Raw genomic sequence first — 19,257 nt, 5'->3', positions numbered from 1 at the left:
GGAGATGTTAATGTTAAGATCTTCAATCCCTGTGAACGGGGCAGGACATCCCTGGACAAGAGATGCTGCAACTCAGAGGATTCAGAAAGCTTGAACTCGCACAGCTTTAGATGATGAATTCAATACTTCAGTGGGGTCCTTTAACAGCACTGCAGAAAAGTGTCTCACATGCAGAACTTCATCTCATGAGTTACAAGATCAAGTTAAAGCTTTGTGAACAGAGCCCGTCAACTAGACAAACCCTCACAGTGACACACTGTAACATAAACACTCACACTGCACCTGCTCTGTGGATACATGGAGATGCACTATAAAGAAATCATTGCAATACTAGATTAGTAACACACATCTACTAGAGACACACATCTACATGAACTAGACAAACCCTCACAGTGACACACTGTAACATAAACACTCACACTGCACCTGCTCTGTGGATGCATGGAGATGCACTATAAAGAAATCATTGCAATACTAGATTAGAAACACACATCTACTAGAGACACACATCTACATGAACTAGACAAACCCTCACAGTGACACACTGTAACATAAACACTCACACTGCACCTGCTCTGTGGATGCATGGAGATGCACTATAAAGAAATCATTGCAATACTAGATTAGTAACACACATCTACTAGAGACATACATCTACATGAACTAGACAAACCCTCACAGTGACACACTGTAACATAAACACTCACACTGCACCTGCTCTGTGGATGCATGGAGATGCACTATAAAGAAATCATTGCAATACTACAGTATGTTAGTAACATACTGTGTAAAATCAAAAGTCTTATCAGTATGATGAAAAAGCCCCACTAGGACTTACATCCAGTGAATGTGCACAATGTGAATGTGACAGACAGACATCTCTTCATATTCCCAGATTCTGGTTCTCTCAATACACTAAAGAACACCCTCACCATGTTTTATTGTGGTGCTCATGAAGCTGCTGGGTTGGCATCACTGGAGGTTTTTAATCGAGAGAGATGGGATAGCATGAGCAGTGGTAATGTGAGCTACCTGTGAGCTCCCCCTCTCTGCCACTGGAACCATGTCTCACTGCCCAGCCAGTTTAACAGGGGGTGCAGGGCTGCATTCCAGTATTCAGGCTCAATTTAAACCCTGCCTGCCTTCACTTCCTCTCACTAACCACAGACACGTATTTCCTTCTCAGAAATGAACACAGAGCTGACTGACCACAGAAAAGGAGAAGTGTATTCTGTTTACACATTCTTTACATTGACTTTTGCTGGGCACATTAAAATTACTGCAGCATCGGAATACATTTTAAATTAAAATAAATGAAAAGCGGTTACACCTGGCCACTAGGATTGAACTCTCGTCATTACCATTGCAGGCATGGAGATTACACACACAGAGCAATGAACTGGGTGAGGAGGTGATTTAACTCTAGTCATTACCATTGCAGGCATGGAGATTACACACACAGAGCAATGAACTGGGTGAGGAGGTGATTGAACTCTAGTCATTACCATTGCAGGCATGGAGATTACACACACAGAGCAATGAACTGGGTGAGGAGGTGATTGAACTCTAGTCATTACCATTGCAGGCATGGAGATTACACACACAGAGCAATGAACTGGGTGAGGAGGTGATTGAACTCTAGTCATTACCATTGCAGGCATGGAGATTACACACACAGAGCAATGAACTGGGTGAGGAGGTGATTTACAAAGAAAAGAAACAGGAAGATTCTTAGAAGTTACATTTTTTTTGATGAGAGTTAATTACGTTTCACAAAACAACAAAGATTTTGTTTCGATCAGCCATCAGCTTATTTTACATTTTCCCATTAGTATCACAGTAGAAGATTGAAGGTATCATTTAAAAAGATAAATGGGTTAAACATAATAATCTAATTATTAGAAGACTTAAACACTAAACACAAATGTTTGTGCACATTCACTTTATTATGCAGCAGTTTAAACTAGGAATTAAAGAATGCTTTATATTGTGGAGCACATTGTTTTTATGTGTGTATTGTATCACAAAAATATCAGTAATGCTGTTTGAAATATCTAGGTCCGCCCCTTTTTACTGAACTCATTCAAGGAGGAATGAACATTATCAACCAATGCAGTCTAAACTGTACAATGTAAAAGCTGAACAGTGTTTTGGTGCCACCTACTGGATACATTGAAGCACTGCACATTTTACTAAGTAACTTTTGAAGGGCTACAAGCTAACGCCGCTCAAATAGAATATTGGTGTTATTAATAAAACCTGAGAGATGTCTCGTCATGTTTTAATAATAAACGCTTTCTGCAATGCACACATTCTGTAGGCTGCTTATTCACCTTCACTTGTGTTGCTTCTCCTGAATGAATACACTCGGTACAGACCGGGGACAACAACTACAGACCCAAATACAGCTTTACCGAAAGTACTGCTGGGAGCAGTAATATAAATGCAGAGTATTGTATGAGAATATTTACCTTTGTTTCCAATCCTCGCAGTCATAAGCAGTTAAACTACTAAAACATTTTAAAAATACTGTAACTGGACTGTTTAATACAAACCTCTCACTCTCTGACATATATTATCTAATTTCATTATTCATTCAATACATTTAGTTTATTAACCTGCTCTGTCACTCCACTGGGTAGTTATTCATATAATAAAAAGCATTTCATTCAAAGAGCTTTAGTTTTCTAACGCCTCTCAGGTTTTTCTTGTGGAATGGGACGCTTTTTAATCACAATAAGACACCTCAGGACATCTTTTCAAAGCTTTTACGCCAGTCTTTAATTAACTCCTATTTATTTTAAAGAGGTAAACCACCTGTTCATTTTACAAAACTAGAGCCACACAGCTGAGTAATACACTGTATTTCAAGCCCTCTTCAGCACTCTCAGTGTGTTTAGTTTTTCATGTTGTAACATTAACATGATGTCTTGTCCTTTTTAAAATCAATAGCAGTTAATTAAAGGCTGGAGGAAGCGCTTTGATAACGCGTCCCCTCGAGTCTCACAGAGCAGCGCACTCCTTGGCGTGTCTCATTGCTGGTGACTCTTCTGCTGCTGTGGACGCGGCTCTGTTGCCTGGTTTAGTTCGCAGCGCAGTCTGAGGAAGATTCTAAATCTGTGCCGCTGGACAGCAGGGAGGAATACTGTCCTGGATAAAGAATAGGAGACAATCATACAGTTTAAGAGAAACTAAATAAAAGCATGGGGTAGAAATAGCAGAGGTTACCGCCTGGAAGTTTACTCGTAAAGAATGACCTTTCTGCGACCCTGTGCTGTATTTACCAAAAACAAGTTCACACACCCTGAACCTGCAAGACTAGCGAAGAGAAAGCTATGAAACTGCGAGCATGCCTGCGCCATTGTGGATCTGTTTGTGACAACGGCGCTCAACTTGAATTAAATTACTATACGTATAAAAACATTACCAGGGATATACCGTTAGTGTTTAAACACCTTATTCTGAAGAAAAGGACGGGAAATAACAATATCGGTACAAAACACAGATTACATATCCGCGAAAAACTCTCTGCATCGGCGCTGCTGCCTCCAGTCACAGCGCCCCGGTTCATAAAAGATTGTACCAACTCCGGCATGGGGAGGGCGTTACTTGAATTAAAATTGTATTCACTGGGAAAAATATAGAGCTACAAACAGCTCGATTATGATGTTAAAATTGAAAGTGTTGTGTATTTTTCATTAAAAGATCCCCGGTATCACAATTTCCTTTGCGGTCCATATTAGATGAATTGTTAAACCGCGCTGATCGGTTTGTATTTTGTGATTGGTATATTCCTCGTCCTGTGGGAGACAGACCCGTTCAGACACTGAGGGAGAGCAGAGAGGAGGTGAGAGAGTCTGCATGGAGCTCTACAATGTGTTTATAAACTACAGAGCGCTGTTATATTGTATTATTTTGAAAGGTCCGGGTTGTAGTGTGGTAGGAGCGCGTTGTTTTATCCGTTCAGACACTGAGGGAGAGCAGAGAGGAGGTGAGAGAGTCTGCATGGAGCTCTACAATGTGTTTATAAACTACAGAGCGCTGTTATATTGTATTATTTTGAAAGGTCCGGGTTGTAGTGTGGTAGGAGCGCGTTGTTTTATCCGTTCAGACACTGAGGGAGAGCAGAGAGGAGGTGAGAGAGTCTGCATGGAGCTCTACAATGTGTTTATAAACTACAGAGCGCTGTTATATTGTATTATTTTGAAAGGTCCGGGTTGTAGTGTGGTAGGAGCGCGTTGTTTTATCCGTTCAGACACTGAGGGAGAGCAGAGAGGAGGTGAGAGAGTCTGCATGGAGCTCTACAATGTGTTTATAAACTACAGAGCGCTGTTATATTGTATTATTTTGAAAGGTCCGGGTTGTAGTGTGGTAGGAGCGCGTTGTTTTATCCGTTCAGACACTGAGGGAGAGCAGAGAGGAGGTGAGAGAGTCTGCATGGAGCTCTACAATGTGTTTATAAACTACAGAGCGCTGTTATATTGTATTATTTTGAAAGGTCCGGGTTGTAGTGTGGTAGGAGCGCGTTGTTTTATCCGTTCAGACACTGAGGGAGAGCAGAGAGGAGGTGAGAGAGTCTGCATGGAGCTCTACAATGTGTTTATAAACTACAGAGCGCTGTTATATTGTATTATTTTGAAAGGTCCGGGTTGTAGTGTGGTAGGAGCGCGTTGTTTTATCCGTTCAGACACTGAGGGAGAGCAGAGAGGAGGTGAGAGAGTCTGCATGGAGCTCTACAATGTGTTTATAAACTACAGAGCGCTGTTATATTGTATTATTTTGAAAGGTCCGGGTTGTAGTGTGGTAGGAGCGCGTTGTTTTATCCGTTCAGACACTGAGGGAGAGCAGAGAGGAGGTGAGAGAGTCTGCATGGAGCTCTACAATGTGTTTATAAACTACAGAGCGCTGTTATATTGTATTATTTTGAAAGGTCCGGGTTGTAGTGTGGTAGGAGCGCGTTGTTTTATCCGTTCAGACACTGAGGGAGAGCAGAGAGGAGGTGAGAGAGTCTGCATGGAGCTCTACAATGTGTTTATAAACTACAGAGCGCTGTTATATTGTATTATTTTGAAAGGTCCGGGTTGTAGTGTGGTAGGAGCGCGTTGTTTTATCCGTTCAGACACTGAGGGAGAGCAGAGAGGAGGTGAGAGAGTCTGCATGGAGCTCTACAATGTGTTTATAAACTACAGAGCGCTGTTATATTGTATTATTTTGAAAGGTCCGGGTTGTAGTGTGGTAGGAGCGCGTTGTTTTATCCGTTCAGACACTGAGGGAGAGCAGAGAGGAGGTGAGAGAGTCTGCATGGAGCTCTACAATGTGTTTATAAACTACAGAGCGCTGTTATATTGTATTATTTTGAAAGGTCCGGGTTGTAGTGTGGTAGGAGCGCGTTGTTTTATCCGTTCAGACACTGAGGGAGAGCAGAGAGGAGGTGAGAGAGTCTGCATGGAGCTCTACAATGTGTTTATAAACTACAGAGCGCTGTTATATTGTATTATTTTGAAAGGTCCGGGTTGTAGTGTGGTAGGAGCGCGTTGTTTTATCCGTTCAGACACTGAGGGAGAGCAGAGAGGAGGTGAGAGAGTCTGCATGGAGCTCTACAATGTGTTTATAAACTACAGAGCGCTGTTATATTGTATTATTTTGAAAGGTCCGGGTTGTAGTGTGGTAGGAGCGCGTTGTTTTTGTGTGTGTGTGTGTTGTATTTGTGAAGCGGCGTGTCTGTGTCAGCGCGTTTGTTTTTATTCTCATCCTCTCATTCACAGTCTGTGTGTTTCAGGGCTGACAGCTTCGCGGGTTTCCAGACAGATTCTCATTGTTCTGAAAGCGTCTCGCGGGTCAATACGGGTTTCGTTCTGTTACCCGGAGCGCGCGCCGGCTGCTCCTGGCTGCTGTCTTTCTGACGTCACACGCAGCTTGCAGAGAAGCGCGTCTCCAAACCTCGCAGCGCAGCTCAGTGACGCGCTTGAAAACGCGACACAGCATTCCCTAATAACACTTGCAATGCATTATGACTTCAAAGCCATCACTGTAAGGCGATGACCTTATTATTTATTGATTTTATTTTGTTTTATTTTACTTTATTATTTCTTTGATCACCAATTGCCACGACAACACACTGTTTATGTATGTAGTACTTATTTTAAGGTAATAAATAAACACAATTCTCTAGGGATTTATTTATTTTTAATTCTTATTACTCTCTTACATCTCATTACATTATGTATGTGTGTGGAGATTAGATAAAGGGCTATTTGGAAGAGAAAATAGGAGGCACTTTTTTACACAGAGAATCATGAGAGTCTGGAGCCAACTCCCCAGTAACGTTGTTGAAGCGACACCCTGGGATCCTTCAAGAAACAGATTATAATAATAATAATAATAATAATAATAATAGTAATAATCTTTAGTTTTATAGCGCCTTTCATAGTGGACCACCATCACAAAGTGGTGTGTGAGCTGTGCATCAGCTGCAGAGTCACTTACAACAACGCCTCACCTGAAAGACGGAGCACAAGGAGGTGAAGTGACTTGCTCAGGGTCACACAATGAGTCAGTGGCTGAGCTGGGATTTGAACCGGGGACCTCCTGGTTACAAGCCTGTTTATTTAACCACTGGACCACACAGCCTCCTAAAAGGAACAATAAGCTTCTAACAACCAGGTTTGAGGACAAAATGACTCTGCTGATCAGTCTTTAAGAGAATGTATTATAAAACACCAAACATACTTATTTAATGAAAAGAGAACTCTAGTAACTTTCATCCATCATTCTTGAGATTAGAGAGGTAGAATCCTAGAGCACTATATTTAAATAAATGCATTTCTTTTTCAGCTGCTACTAAGCAGAATCCTGTGTGCTGCCATGGACAGTGTGAAGATGGAATCTGTCCAGATTAAAGAGGAGTTCTCTGAACCTGAACTTGTCCCCTTTAGAGCGGAGATCGCTGGGCTGGCTTCCCTCCCCATTAAACAGGAGCTCTGTGAGATGCAGTGTGACAGCAGTCAGCCACAGGTCTCTGAGATTAAAGCTGAGCACAATGAATTGGAGATCCCGCAGACAGAAGAACCCCTTCCTGCGAAACAAGAAGAGGTGCTGGAAATTAACCATATTAAACAGGAGCCCCCTGAAGTAGAGTTTGACCACATGGAACCAGGGAAGGAAGAATCCGAGGACTTCAAACCAAACATCCCTGAGCTGGAGAGAATCTGCGTGAGAGAACAAGGTGCTGGAGAAGAAGACTTTCTCAACAGCATGCAAGGAGGTGGAAAGGAAGACGGTCAGTCACATTCAGAATGCAGTCTAGCAGGTGAGTGACTCCCAGTAGCTGTGACATTGTCATTCTAGATTGCGTGATAGTGTGGCAGAGAGGGAGGGAGGGAGCATGTGGGTTACATTACTAGCTATTTGTTTTTCCTGTACCACTCACACCAGTTCAGGATAGGACTCACTACTGGTGATCTTAAGATACAGATATAAGCCTCTTTCACACGGGCACTCCTACCCGATTATACCAAGGAGAGAAGAGCTAAAGTACTGTATATAACATTAGAAATGTTCAGTGTCTAAATAGAGGGATATTATTGTACATGTGTGGCGTTATTAGGGGTGCTTGATTCCGTTTCATTTATTTTAGACTTTTACAAATATATAGTTTAAACGTTCAAGTAAAAACATTGAGAGTGCTATATCTTTTTAAATAAATAGCTTTCTATAAATGATCGCATAGCCTATATGTCTGTAAAAAGGTCTTCTGATTTTTCAGTGCTTTACCTCAGCTTATCAACGACTATCCATGCATTGATGTTTTATTTTTTAAAATAAACAAACGTTATTTATTATTTTTTTTTAACAGACGCTCTAATAACTAAAACAGTGTGTGCATAATAGTTAAACAAAAAGGCACGACTTGCATTCAAATGAGAACACTTCAATTATATAAAAAACAAAAAATACCACAAATAACAAAAGGACTTACATTTAACAACTGAAAAGAATATCTGTGCGTCTGCATCAGATTAACATTGTAATAATAATTTAAAACACTGTATTTAACAGAAGTAATTTCTGAACTATGGTTTTTCAGTACTGTTCACATTTTATGTCCAAAAGCAAAGCGTTTGAATTAATCTCTCAAACCGTGACTAATGTAACAATTGTACTAAATTCAGCTTATTTTTCTATAATATTGCCATATAATCCAAACACAACATGCTTTGAAACAAAAGGTAATTGGTAGATTTAATAGATAAAAAAAGTGTTGCCTTAATTTTTAAATGAAGAAACCGTGCATCCAATAGGCCTGCTTGTGATTTGTCTTCTCCAAGACGAATGTAAAGGCTTGAAGTGTGTATCCTAGCAACGCGCTGATCTGCCGTACCAGCACACGAAGCAGCACACTCACACTCAAGGATTTAATGCAAACCAGCAAGACTAAAAATCTGGATCAACAAAACACATGAACTTGTTGAATCAGTTGCGATCGTCTCAGTAATCAACCATGGTATTGTGTTTTCAGCCAGAGTTTTATCGCGTTTCCTGCACTACCAGCCATGCACTTGCATTGTCGTTTGCCTGGGCCCCACCTCCTCCTCACTAGATCCAGCACCAGTAGTTATATTTTCATGTATTTTAACATTGTTCCTGTGCTGCTGCTGTAACTAAGCTCTGCAGAGCACAGTCTCCCTTTATATCACAATGTGCCCAGACAGCGCTTCGGTTATTTAGATCTCCCAAAGACAACATTGATAGTCATGAGAGCAAAAGCATGCTGGAAATTGCGAGGTGAATATCCAGTGACAATGATGTCACGTGACAAAGGTAGGAAATGGACAACAAAAGAAAACTCTGAGTAGCCGTTATTTGCAGACACCCTCCTGTTCTTAATATTTGAACTGCACATTGGACAAAGTTTAAACAATTCAGCAAAATTAAAAACAGTTGACACTTTGCTAATGTTTAACCGTTTAAATTTTAAATGATTAACACCCCTAAACGTAATGCTATTGAAAAATATATAATTGTAGGGTGTTTTAGAGGAAATAGACCCGAAACATTACAGGAGAACTCTGAGGGCAGATTTTGATCCCAGGGCTCAGTTTCACCAGCGTCAGTCTTTACTGACTTTGCTTTTACACATAAAGTAAAGGCTATAAAGAGTATGTATCGGGGTTCTGAAAAATATAGCGTTCCACGTCCCCACGTGTTGCTACAACTGTTTAAATAACGCACCTGTCATTTCTTTTCATTGTTCACATCCTGACAACTTTTAACACATGACTTTAATCTGTTGCAAAGCTCTTTTAGAAATGTCTGCTCTAGTGCACTGAGGTTTGAGATCTGTACTCTAAATCACTGCAGGAAGAGAGATCCATAAAACAGGGGTGAGTCTGAATAATCGAGTATTCTAAATGAAATTACTACTCGAATACTAGTAATACTAGTAATACAAGTTTCGAGTACTCGTTAATTTCTAAAACAAATGGAAAAATGAGCTAACTACACCCGAAAAAGCTTGGCATGGTATTTTGACAGAGGAGCAAGTTAAAAGTGATCAGCCACTACAATTGTCACCTCACTGATAACTGACAGGAGGTGGGGCTCTTCCTTACCTAGCTCTGCTATTGGCTAAGGGAGTACATGAGCAGTGAGTATTTTGAAAAAAGTTAAACGAGACCACCATCCAATGTAATCTCTGCAGCACAAGTATTTCATATTGTAAATCAACAAGTACATTCTCAATCATCTAAAATGCCAGCACCCATCTGCTACTTTGGAAGAAAACACAGAATGTGGCAAAAAACAAGCAAGCAGTGCATCTTTTACTGTGTGCAGTGGGGATGTGAGGCGTCTCGACTGAAACAAGCAAGCAGTGCATCTTTTACTGTGTGCAGTGGGGATGTGAGGCGTCTCGACTGAAACAAGCAAGCAGTGCATCTTTTACTGTGTGCAGTGGAGATGTGAGGCGTCTCGACTGAAACAAGCAAGCAGTGCATCTTTTACTGTGAGCAGTGGGGATGTGAGGCGTCTCGACTGAAGCAAGCAAGCAGTGCATCTTTTACTGTGTGCAGTGGAGATGTGAGGCGTCTCGACTGAAACAAGCAAGCAGTGCATCTTTTACTGTGTGCAGTGGGGATGTGAGGCGTCTCGACTGAAACAAGCAAGCAGTGCATCTTTTACTGTGAGCAGTGGGGATGTGAGGCGTCTCGACTGAAGCAAGCAAGCAGTGCATCTTTTACTGTGTGCAGTGGAGATGTGAGGCGTCTCGACTGAAACAAGCAAGCAGTGCATCTTTTACTGTGTGCAGTGGGGATGTGAGGCGTCTCGACTGAAACAAGCAAGCAGTGCATCTTTTACTGTGTGCAGTGGGGATGTGAGGCGTCTCGACTGAAACAAGCAAGCAGTGCATCTTTTACTGTGCAGTGGGGATGTGAGGCGTCTCAACTGAAACAAGCAAGCAGTGCATCTTTTACTGTGTGCAGTGGAGATGTGAGGCGTCTCGGCTGAAACAAGCAAGCAGTGCATCTTTTACTGTGTGCAGTGGAGATGTGAGGCGTCTCGACTGAAACAAGCAAGCAGTGCATCTTTTACTGTGTGCAGTGGAGATGTGAGGCGTCTCGACTGAAACAAGCAAGCAGTGCATCTTTTACTGTGGGCAGTGGAGATGTGAGGCGTCTAGGCTGAAACAACAAGCAAGCAGTGCATCTTTTAGAGATGTGAGGCGTCTCGACTGAAAAAAGGCTTTTTGTTTATTAAGCCATATCCACACGGAACGCAAGCAACACAAGCAAATAATTTAGAAGTCATTGCAGTCAAATGGGAGTATCCACACCAGCAGCGAGTGATGCGAGCGACGTCGCTTTGAGAACGCTTTGAAGCTGACCAATCTGAAGTAAGGTTAACACCCTTGACACACGTCAAACACACGCCTCAAAACACGTCCCATCCATGGGGTGAGGATGTTAACACTTTTATCTGAACACAACACTTCATGTCAAATTCGGGGATACGTGTTTTTAGTTTACTGATAGAATGTCTGAATGCATAGAAAATATAATCATACATAAGTAAATGAAGTCAGAGATGACTCAAACACATGATCTGATGTGTCACAGTCTTCAACAGCGTTTATGAAGAAGTGTAGCAAAAAATAGATTTGCAGAACGGCACATAATAACATGGATAATAATAATACTACTAATAATAATAATAATAATATTAATAAATAATAATAAACAAGATGTAGTGCTTAACGACAACAACATAATAATAATGATAAAGATGGTGATAATGTAGTGCTTAACAACAACATAATAATACTACAACTAATAATTATTATTATTATTATTATTATTATTATTATTATAATAATAATAATAAATAATCAAGATGTAGTGCTTAACAACAACATAATACTACTACTACTACTACTAATAATAATAATAATAATAATAATAATAATAATAATAATAATAATAATAATGTTGCACTTTAAAATACTTTTAAAAAGTTAATGAACAAAAAGGATCACAAAAGGAATTTGTAAAGAATCACAATTGAGATTGCAGTAACGTGTATATATATATTATTTTACAATGGAGTTCCCAGAGGTCAGGATAACCTTTTATCAAAACAAGCCCTGTTTTGTAAAGACAGCCCATCTCTAGTTTGTCCAATAGGAATGCGTGGGCTGGGTCATGTGTTTATTTCCAGTCTTCTGGATCCTTTCCAACATTGACATTCGGTGACTTCGCTCGCGTCGCTCTGTCTGGTGTGGATACGGCTTTAGAAGTGACCTTTCATTCAGATTTACACTGCAAACTACCCGGGCAATGCTAAACCTTTGCTGCTACTGTATATATATATATATATATATATATATATATATATATATATTGTGAGCGAGCTTGCCACTCACTCAGGTTCGTGCCCCTTTAAGAACTGCGACCCAGGACAGAGAAATGGAGGTTGAAGGCGCGGATGCACTATTTTTATTAAACAGAAACAAAATAAACACAAAACAAAAACCTAACTCCGTTTTGGAGCGCTTACTAAACAGGTACTTTCCCTGGCTAACTTGCAGGACGGCTAAGCCGTTTACCTGGCACCACAGAACACACACGCTAACACAGCACTTACTTTTCTGACTGCTCAGAAGCAGAGCACCTCATCTGCCTCCTTCTACTCAGCAGCCTTGAGCAGACTGACTGCTCCTCTTAAATACCCTGCACCTGGCTCTAATTTACAATAGCTACCAGGTGCAGGGGATAATTAATAATAAAACAATTAACAAAACTAATTAACTAAATACAAAAAGGTGCCATTTTTCCTTCAGGGAGGTTTTAACCCCCTCCCTGCTGTCTCGCACAACACACTGCCTTACAATATATATACAGTGCCGTCCTACCCCACAACTTCCAAGTGAAAAAAATATTCTAGAAATTTGTAGAAAATTAATTAAAAATAAAAACTGAAATAGCTTGTTTGGATAAGTGTCCACCCCGCTTGTAATAGCAATCCTAAATTACCTCAGGTGTAACCAATAGCCTTCAAAATCACACACCAAGTTAAGTGGCCTCCACCTGTGTTAAAATGTAGTGAGTTCATGGTAAATTCAGCAGTTTCTGTAGGTTCCCTCTGCTGGGTAGTGCATTTCAAAGCAAAGACAATGAGCACCAAGGAGCTTTCAAAAGAACTCTGGGACAAAGTTGTTGAATGTCACAGATCAGGGGATGGGTATAAAAAAAATACCAAAGGCGTTGAATATCCCTTGGAGCACGGTCAAGACGATTATTAAGAAGTGGAAGGTGTATGGCACCACCAAGACCCTGCCTAGATCAGGCCGTCCCTCCAAACTGGATGACTGAGCAAGGAGACTGATCAGAGAGGCTACCAAGAGGCCAATGACAACTTTGCAAGAGCTACAGGCTTTTATGGCCAAGACTGGTCAAAGTGTGCATGTGACAACAATATCCCAAGCACTCCACAAATCTGGTCTGTATGGTAAGGTGGCAAGAAGGAAGCCGTTACTCAAGAAAGCCCACCTTGAATCCTGTTTGAAGTATGCAAAAAAATACTCAGGAGATTCTGTAGCTATGTGGCAAAAAGTTTTTTGGTCTGACAAAACTAAAATGGAACTTTTTGGCCTAAATGCAAAGCGCTATGTTTTGCACAAACCCAACACAACGCATCACCCAAAGAACGCCATCCCTACTGTGAAGCATGGTGGTGGTGGCAGCATCATGTTATGGGGATGTTTCTCATCGGCAGGGACTGGGGCAATTGTCAGGATAGAAGGGAAAATGAATGGAGCAAAGTACAGTGAAGTCCTTGAGGAGACCTATCCCAACAGACTCACAGCTGTAATTGCTGCCAAAGTTGCTTCCACCAAGTATTAACTCAGGGGGGTGGAGACTTTTTTGATTATGATCTTTCAGTTTTGTATTTGTAATATATCATCTTTTTCTCAATAAAAAAACTTTTTTTCCCCTTAACAGTGTGGAGTATGGTATGTAGATAAGTGGAAAAAAATCATCATTTAAATGCATGAAACTCTGAGGCACTGACACAACAAAATGTGAAAAAAGTTCAAGGGGGTGTAGACTTTCCATAGGCACTGTACATAAGAACATAAGAAGGTTTCCAAACGAGAGGAGGCCATTCAACCCATCTTGCTTGTTTGGTTGTTAGTAGCTTATTGATCCCTGAATCTCATCAAGCAGCTTCTTGAAGGATCCCAGGGTGTCAGCATCAACAACATTACTGAGGAGTTGGTTCCGGACCCTCACAATTCTCTGTGTAAAAAAGTGCCTCCTATTTTCTGTTCTGAATGTCCCTTTATCTAATCTCCATTTGTGACCCCTAGTCCTTGTTTCTTTTTTCAGGTCAAAGAAGTCCCCTGGGTCGACACTGTCTATACCTTTTAGGATTTTGAATGTTTGAATCAGATCACTTGGAAATATCTTATTATTTGAAATTCCCACCCCTAACAAAAAAACGTGAGTGTTGTGTTTGTTTGTTTGTCTAGTAAACTGTTTGTTTGTTTGTTTGTTTGTTTACTAACACTACTAACACTGTCCGGAGCTGTAGCCACAGGCCAGCATCAAACCCGGACACCAGCACTTCCCTCACCACAACAAATTGTATTACACACCACGAGCACTAAAATCACTCACTAAAGAACTGTGTCTGTGTTTTGTGTTACGTGTGGGTGTTAAAAGAATGGGACTTTTTGTTACAGGTCAAACCCGGGGATTCTAATCGAAGTGATACACACCACTGTATCACTTTACAACAGTATTATTTACAGCGGATTGCCATCAGCCTCTGGACATTGTGAAAGCAATAAACACCCTTGCACCTGGATATAATTGTGTGTCTGTTTTCTTGCACCTGGATATAATTGTCTGTCTGTTTTCTTCTGCACTGCTGCATTGCCTTGACCTGCACTCACTTTCCCACTTTGCAACAGCGTCCCTATGTGTGGTTGCTGCTAATACTTTCTAAGGACCTGTCACTGTTATGAGTAATTAGAGGTTGAGGAGTCGAAACTTTCATTCTTGGTATATTCGAATATCTTATTATTCGAAATTCCCAACCCTAACAAAAAACCTTAAGTGCTCTGTTTTTTCTGTTCCGTACCACATCATGGATCACTATTGCTGTGTTACCTGACAATGTTGGCAGTAATCCTGACGCTATCAGTGCACTAGGGTGGGCATTTTGAAAAGAGCTTTGAAACATGCTTTAAAGTTATGTGTAAAAAGTTGTCATGATGTTAGCATTGAAAATAAATGACAGGTACGTTATTTAAAAAGTAGTATTGTATTATTATTATTATTATTATTATTATTATTTATTTCTTAGCAGACGCCCTTATCCAAGGCGACTTACAGTCGTAAACAAAAATACAGTTCTAGCAACACATGGGGATGTGGAACGTTATATCTTTGGAACCCCACTACTTACTCTAAGTTTTTAACTTTAAGCTGGTGTAACCCAGTGCAAACCCCCACAGCTGAAATTCATATGCTTTAATCCACTCCTCCACCGTTGTTGAACTCCATGGCAGTGCTTCACAACTCAGTGGGGCTCGGGCACAGAAATATCGTGCGTGCACGTCCAGCGATCTTTTGAGAAACTGCATCTGCACAGGGGATACACAATTCTATGGGTTACAGAAATCTGCATAACACCCTTCAGGACAATTTGATTTTGAGATGCATGCCTCGATTTGAACGTCAGTGAAGTCAAGTTTTATCTGTATATCTAGTTTGCCTATGTGTTAATCCGGCCCTGCACATGCCCCGAGAGTTGGTTCATACATCACTGCAGATGAATGCAATACATCCAGCGCAGACCACAAGCGATTTCAGGTTACAGACGCATGAGAAAAGGCTGTACGACTTTCCAAAAAAGACGCATGTCGCAAGAGTGTGTGTGACCTGTCACATAGGGTCAGAGACCCTCGACTCCAACCACAAATTATGTCAGAGTCTGAATTATGAACCAACCTTAAGCCTACAAGCAGCCCCTCTTACTTTCTTTCCTGTTCATGTTTTCCAGGTTCCAGTCCAGCAGCTAAAGCGAGGGCAGACGGTGGAGAATATCCTGACTGTGGGAAAGGTTTCATGCAGATAGGGCATTTAAACAAAACCCAGCGAACTCACACAGGCGAGAAACCGTATTGCTGCACTGACTGTGGGAAGAGTTTCAGTCATTCAAACAGCCTTGTTTTACACCAGCGAATTCACACAGGAGAGAAACCGTATCACTGCTCTGACTGTGGGAAGAGTTTCAGTCAGTCAAACAGCCTTGTTTTTCACCAGCGAACTCACACAGGAGAGAAACCGTATCACTGTTCTGACTGTGGGAAGAGTTTCAGTCGGTCAAACAGCCTTGTTTTACATGAACGAACTCACACAGGAGAGAAACCATATCACTGTTCTGACTGTGGGAAGAGTTTCAGTCAGTCAAACAGCCTTGTTTTACACCAGCGAACTCACACAGGAGAGAAACCGTATCACTGCTCTGACTGTGGGAAGAGTTTCAGTCGGTCAAACAGCCTTGTTTTACATGAACGAACTCACACAGGAGAGAAACCGTATCACTGCTCTGACTGTGGGAAGAGTTTCAGACAGTTAGGCAGCCTTGTTTCACACCAGCAAACTCACACAGGAGAGAAACCGTATCACTGTTTTGACTGTGGGAAGAGTTAGTCAGTTAGGAAGCCTAAAAGGACACCAGCAAACTCACACAGGAGAGAAACCGTATCACTGCTCTGACTGTGGGAAGAGTTTCAGTTGGTCAGACAGCCTTGTTTCACACCAGCGAACTCACACAGGAGAGAAACTGTGTCTCTTAAACAAGCCCTTCCAAAACACCAGTGAATTCACAGAGGAGAGGAACCTTAAATACTGATTTGTGTATCACTCTTAACTCTTTCTGGTCCATTTATTCAGCATGTATGTTTTGTGTATCACTCTTAACTCTTTCTGGTCCATTTATTCAGCATGTATGTTTTGTGTATCACTCTTATGAGCATGCATTTTAAATTATAAAAATGCAAATCAACTCTCTTGCTCTCTGTCAAAGTGGGCGGTGACGCTGACACGTCACAAGAGGCTTCTCTGCTGTCTGTTTAACTCAGGCTGCCAAGGCAGTCAGTGCCTGGGAGCGGGAATATGCAGAAAGGAAACTACTCCACACCTCATCTGATGGACGAGTCAGGAGAAATCAATAACTCGGTGTGGAAATGAGTTTCAGGATTTAACATTTAAACTTCATTAACTTGAAAATAAATAAATTGACGGGAATGAGTATCCAGACCCCTGATGTAGCATCCCAGAGACGAGACTGCAGCGTCCTTACTGGGCAACCGCCTGGAGGATGTGTCTTGTAAAGACATCACGATTCAAAAACGTATGAAAACTGATAGTGTTGCATGACTGTATTATGACATGAATGAGTGAATATTGCGTGACGTGTCTCTTTGCAGCGTGCATTGTCCATGCTTGTGTTTGTGTTGCTTTTGTAAAGTGCCCCGAGTAATAGCAGTGCAGTGTAACGGATGTGCAATGGATGTATTTATTTTTTTGAATGTAATAAGATTGAGTTTTATTGTGTGATTTTTATCATTTTTACTGTTGCACTGTCCCTTTAAACCTCAGGGAGACTGTTGGTCTCCATAGTAATAGCAGTGCTAATTCGTAATGGGGCCAGCTGTATAAGAACAGGTGGGATTAATCAGTGCGAAGGCGATCGGGTTTGAGAGATTTGTGAGCTGAGAGCACGGGTCGGGGAACTGCTGTTTGGTAAGGATTGTAACTTTTGAAGTGTAATAATGAGGCGCTGTGAATTGGCTGAAGCGCTAGAAGTTAATGGTAAACTATTCATATTGAATAGTTTGGTCCGCTCTATATTGGAGTGGTTTCAGTGAAGTATCCCCCGTGCTCTTAGACGTCGGTCGCAATTGTATGGGATTGATTACAAAAGAGAATGTGCATTGTTTGTATTCTGAGTTGGTAATTACGATCCTGTGAATTTTGATGTAATTATCTGAGCGCTGCATACGTTTAGGGATATAGCTCCTATATATTGTTTAATGTTTTGCTTTTTTTTCATTTATATAAAATCCTTGTATATTGAAAACAAGAACTACGGTATTGTAATAATGACAACAGATATAAAGGAATGTATTTTTTTAGGGATATAGCTCCTCGTGTAAAATATTAGAATAGAGTGTGTACAGCGATGAATAAATAAATTGTGTTTTATTTCATTTATGCAAGACAACAGCGAACACGTAATTCATACCTGGAAACTATCTGGCAAACTCTGAGACTGACATCCTACTGCATAGCATTGTTTTCTTTCTTTAAGTTTACTAAACCAAAATCAGGAACATATAATAATTTAGAAAGAAAATCTGGTCCTTTTTTTAATATAATACTTTGTATTTTAGTTTTTTTTTTTTTTTTGCAGCACTGGTAAACATATTCACGTACGCACCAAGCATAACTTTAACAAACAGACGTTTGTTAAAAACTGGACAACGAGCCAAAAACGGAATGTTTAACTTGCATACTGTGCTATATTGTATAATAAAGTTGGTACTTGCACACTCCCTCGCACAGCATCGTATACAGTAATCCACATACCGCTGTATTTTCTGCAAATGTGATTTTTTTTTTCCAATGTCAGTGATGAATCATGAAAGCGATTGGAGGCAGTTGACATCATTCAACATGAACAATTCTACAAAAAAAAAGAAAACAGATTTTCTTTTTTAAAAGAGGTTATAGCAATCGCACCAGCCAACCGGAGCCACGGTAATTTTAATAAATTCCCAGGTATGTTGATATTACAGCAAATACATTGGGTTTTGTCAGTCTGATTTTTTCATTTTTTTCTGATCAAATTTCTAACAATGCCGTTGTTTCCCCCGTTGTCCATATCACTCATCTGGACATTTTTACCACCTGTTTGTGTATGCAGTAACTGTACGCTACTGTACAGCCAAATCTATCGGGTTTGTTTCCTGTTTGCAAAAGAACTGAGACCATCCAGTGTGCACATTCACGTTTTTTAAGCGAACCGAACTCGGTTCTTTTGCCAAACGGTCTGAGACGATCTCTTCTAGTGGTCTCAGTTCAGTTCAGTTCGGTTTGTTTGCCAATCGAACTTTGATGTTCACACTGCTCTCCTAACAAACCGAACCGTACTGAGTACGAAAAAAAGCTCCAGTGTGAACAGGCCCTTATTATCACCGACTCGGATTAAGAAAATAAACTCTTTCTGCAGCCCCTTGGTTTGTATAAACGTAGCATGTTAATATCGCTTTTTTCATTTCTTTAATGTGATTAATAAAACGTACCGGTAATTTTATTTTAAATGTATGGTGCTTGCTTGTAACTTACAGTACCGAGTGCAGCAACTGTCTCGAGTCCAAACCGTCAGCTGAGTATACTATTTACATCCTCGCTATATGGCCTTCATTATACGATTAAATACTGATTTTAAAATCAAACTGCTGCTGATGTTGGCTCGTACAGCTCTATGCAACCGGCACGGCAAAGCAACATTGATTTTATTTATTTATTTTTTAAAAATAATGAACCAAGATTTAAATTAACTTTTGCAATTGAAACAAAACTGAAACTTTGTTGATGCGCTTTTATTTGGCAGTTCATATTGTTTGTTCTGGATTGTCCTTTTACTATAGCGAACAAAAGGCTCTGGATCCAAACAGGGTTGTTA

At 40.7% G+C, this 19,257-nt stretch overlaps 1 protein-coding gene and 1 pseudogene across 1 annotated transcript in view; one reads left to right on the top strand and one right to left on the bottom strand.

The window, feature by feature from the left end:
- LOC117424012 (butyrophilin subfamily 1 member A1-like) overlaps positions 1-19,257 on the bottom strand; it is a 403,039-nt gene that overhangs the window by 235,147 nt on the left and 148,635 nt on the right. The gene's annotated exons all lie outside the window — the stretch shown is intronic.
- On the top strand, positions 6,837-18,063 carry LOC131709383 (zinc finger protein 135-like; annotated as a pseudogene).

This window comes from Acipenser ruthenus, chromosome 43, assembly GCF_902713425.1.
Source record: "Acipenser ruthenus chromosome 43, fAciRut3.2 maternal haplotype, whole genome shotgun sequence".
In the NCBI taxonomy this organism is placed as follows: Eukaryota; Metazoa; Chordata; class Actinopteri; order Acipenseriformes; family Acipenseridae; genus Acipenser; species Acipenser ruthenus.
This window is presented reverse-complemented; position numbering and strand designations above follow the sequence as displayed.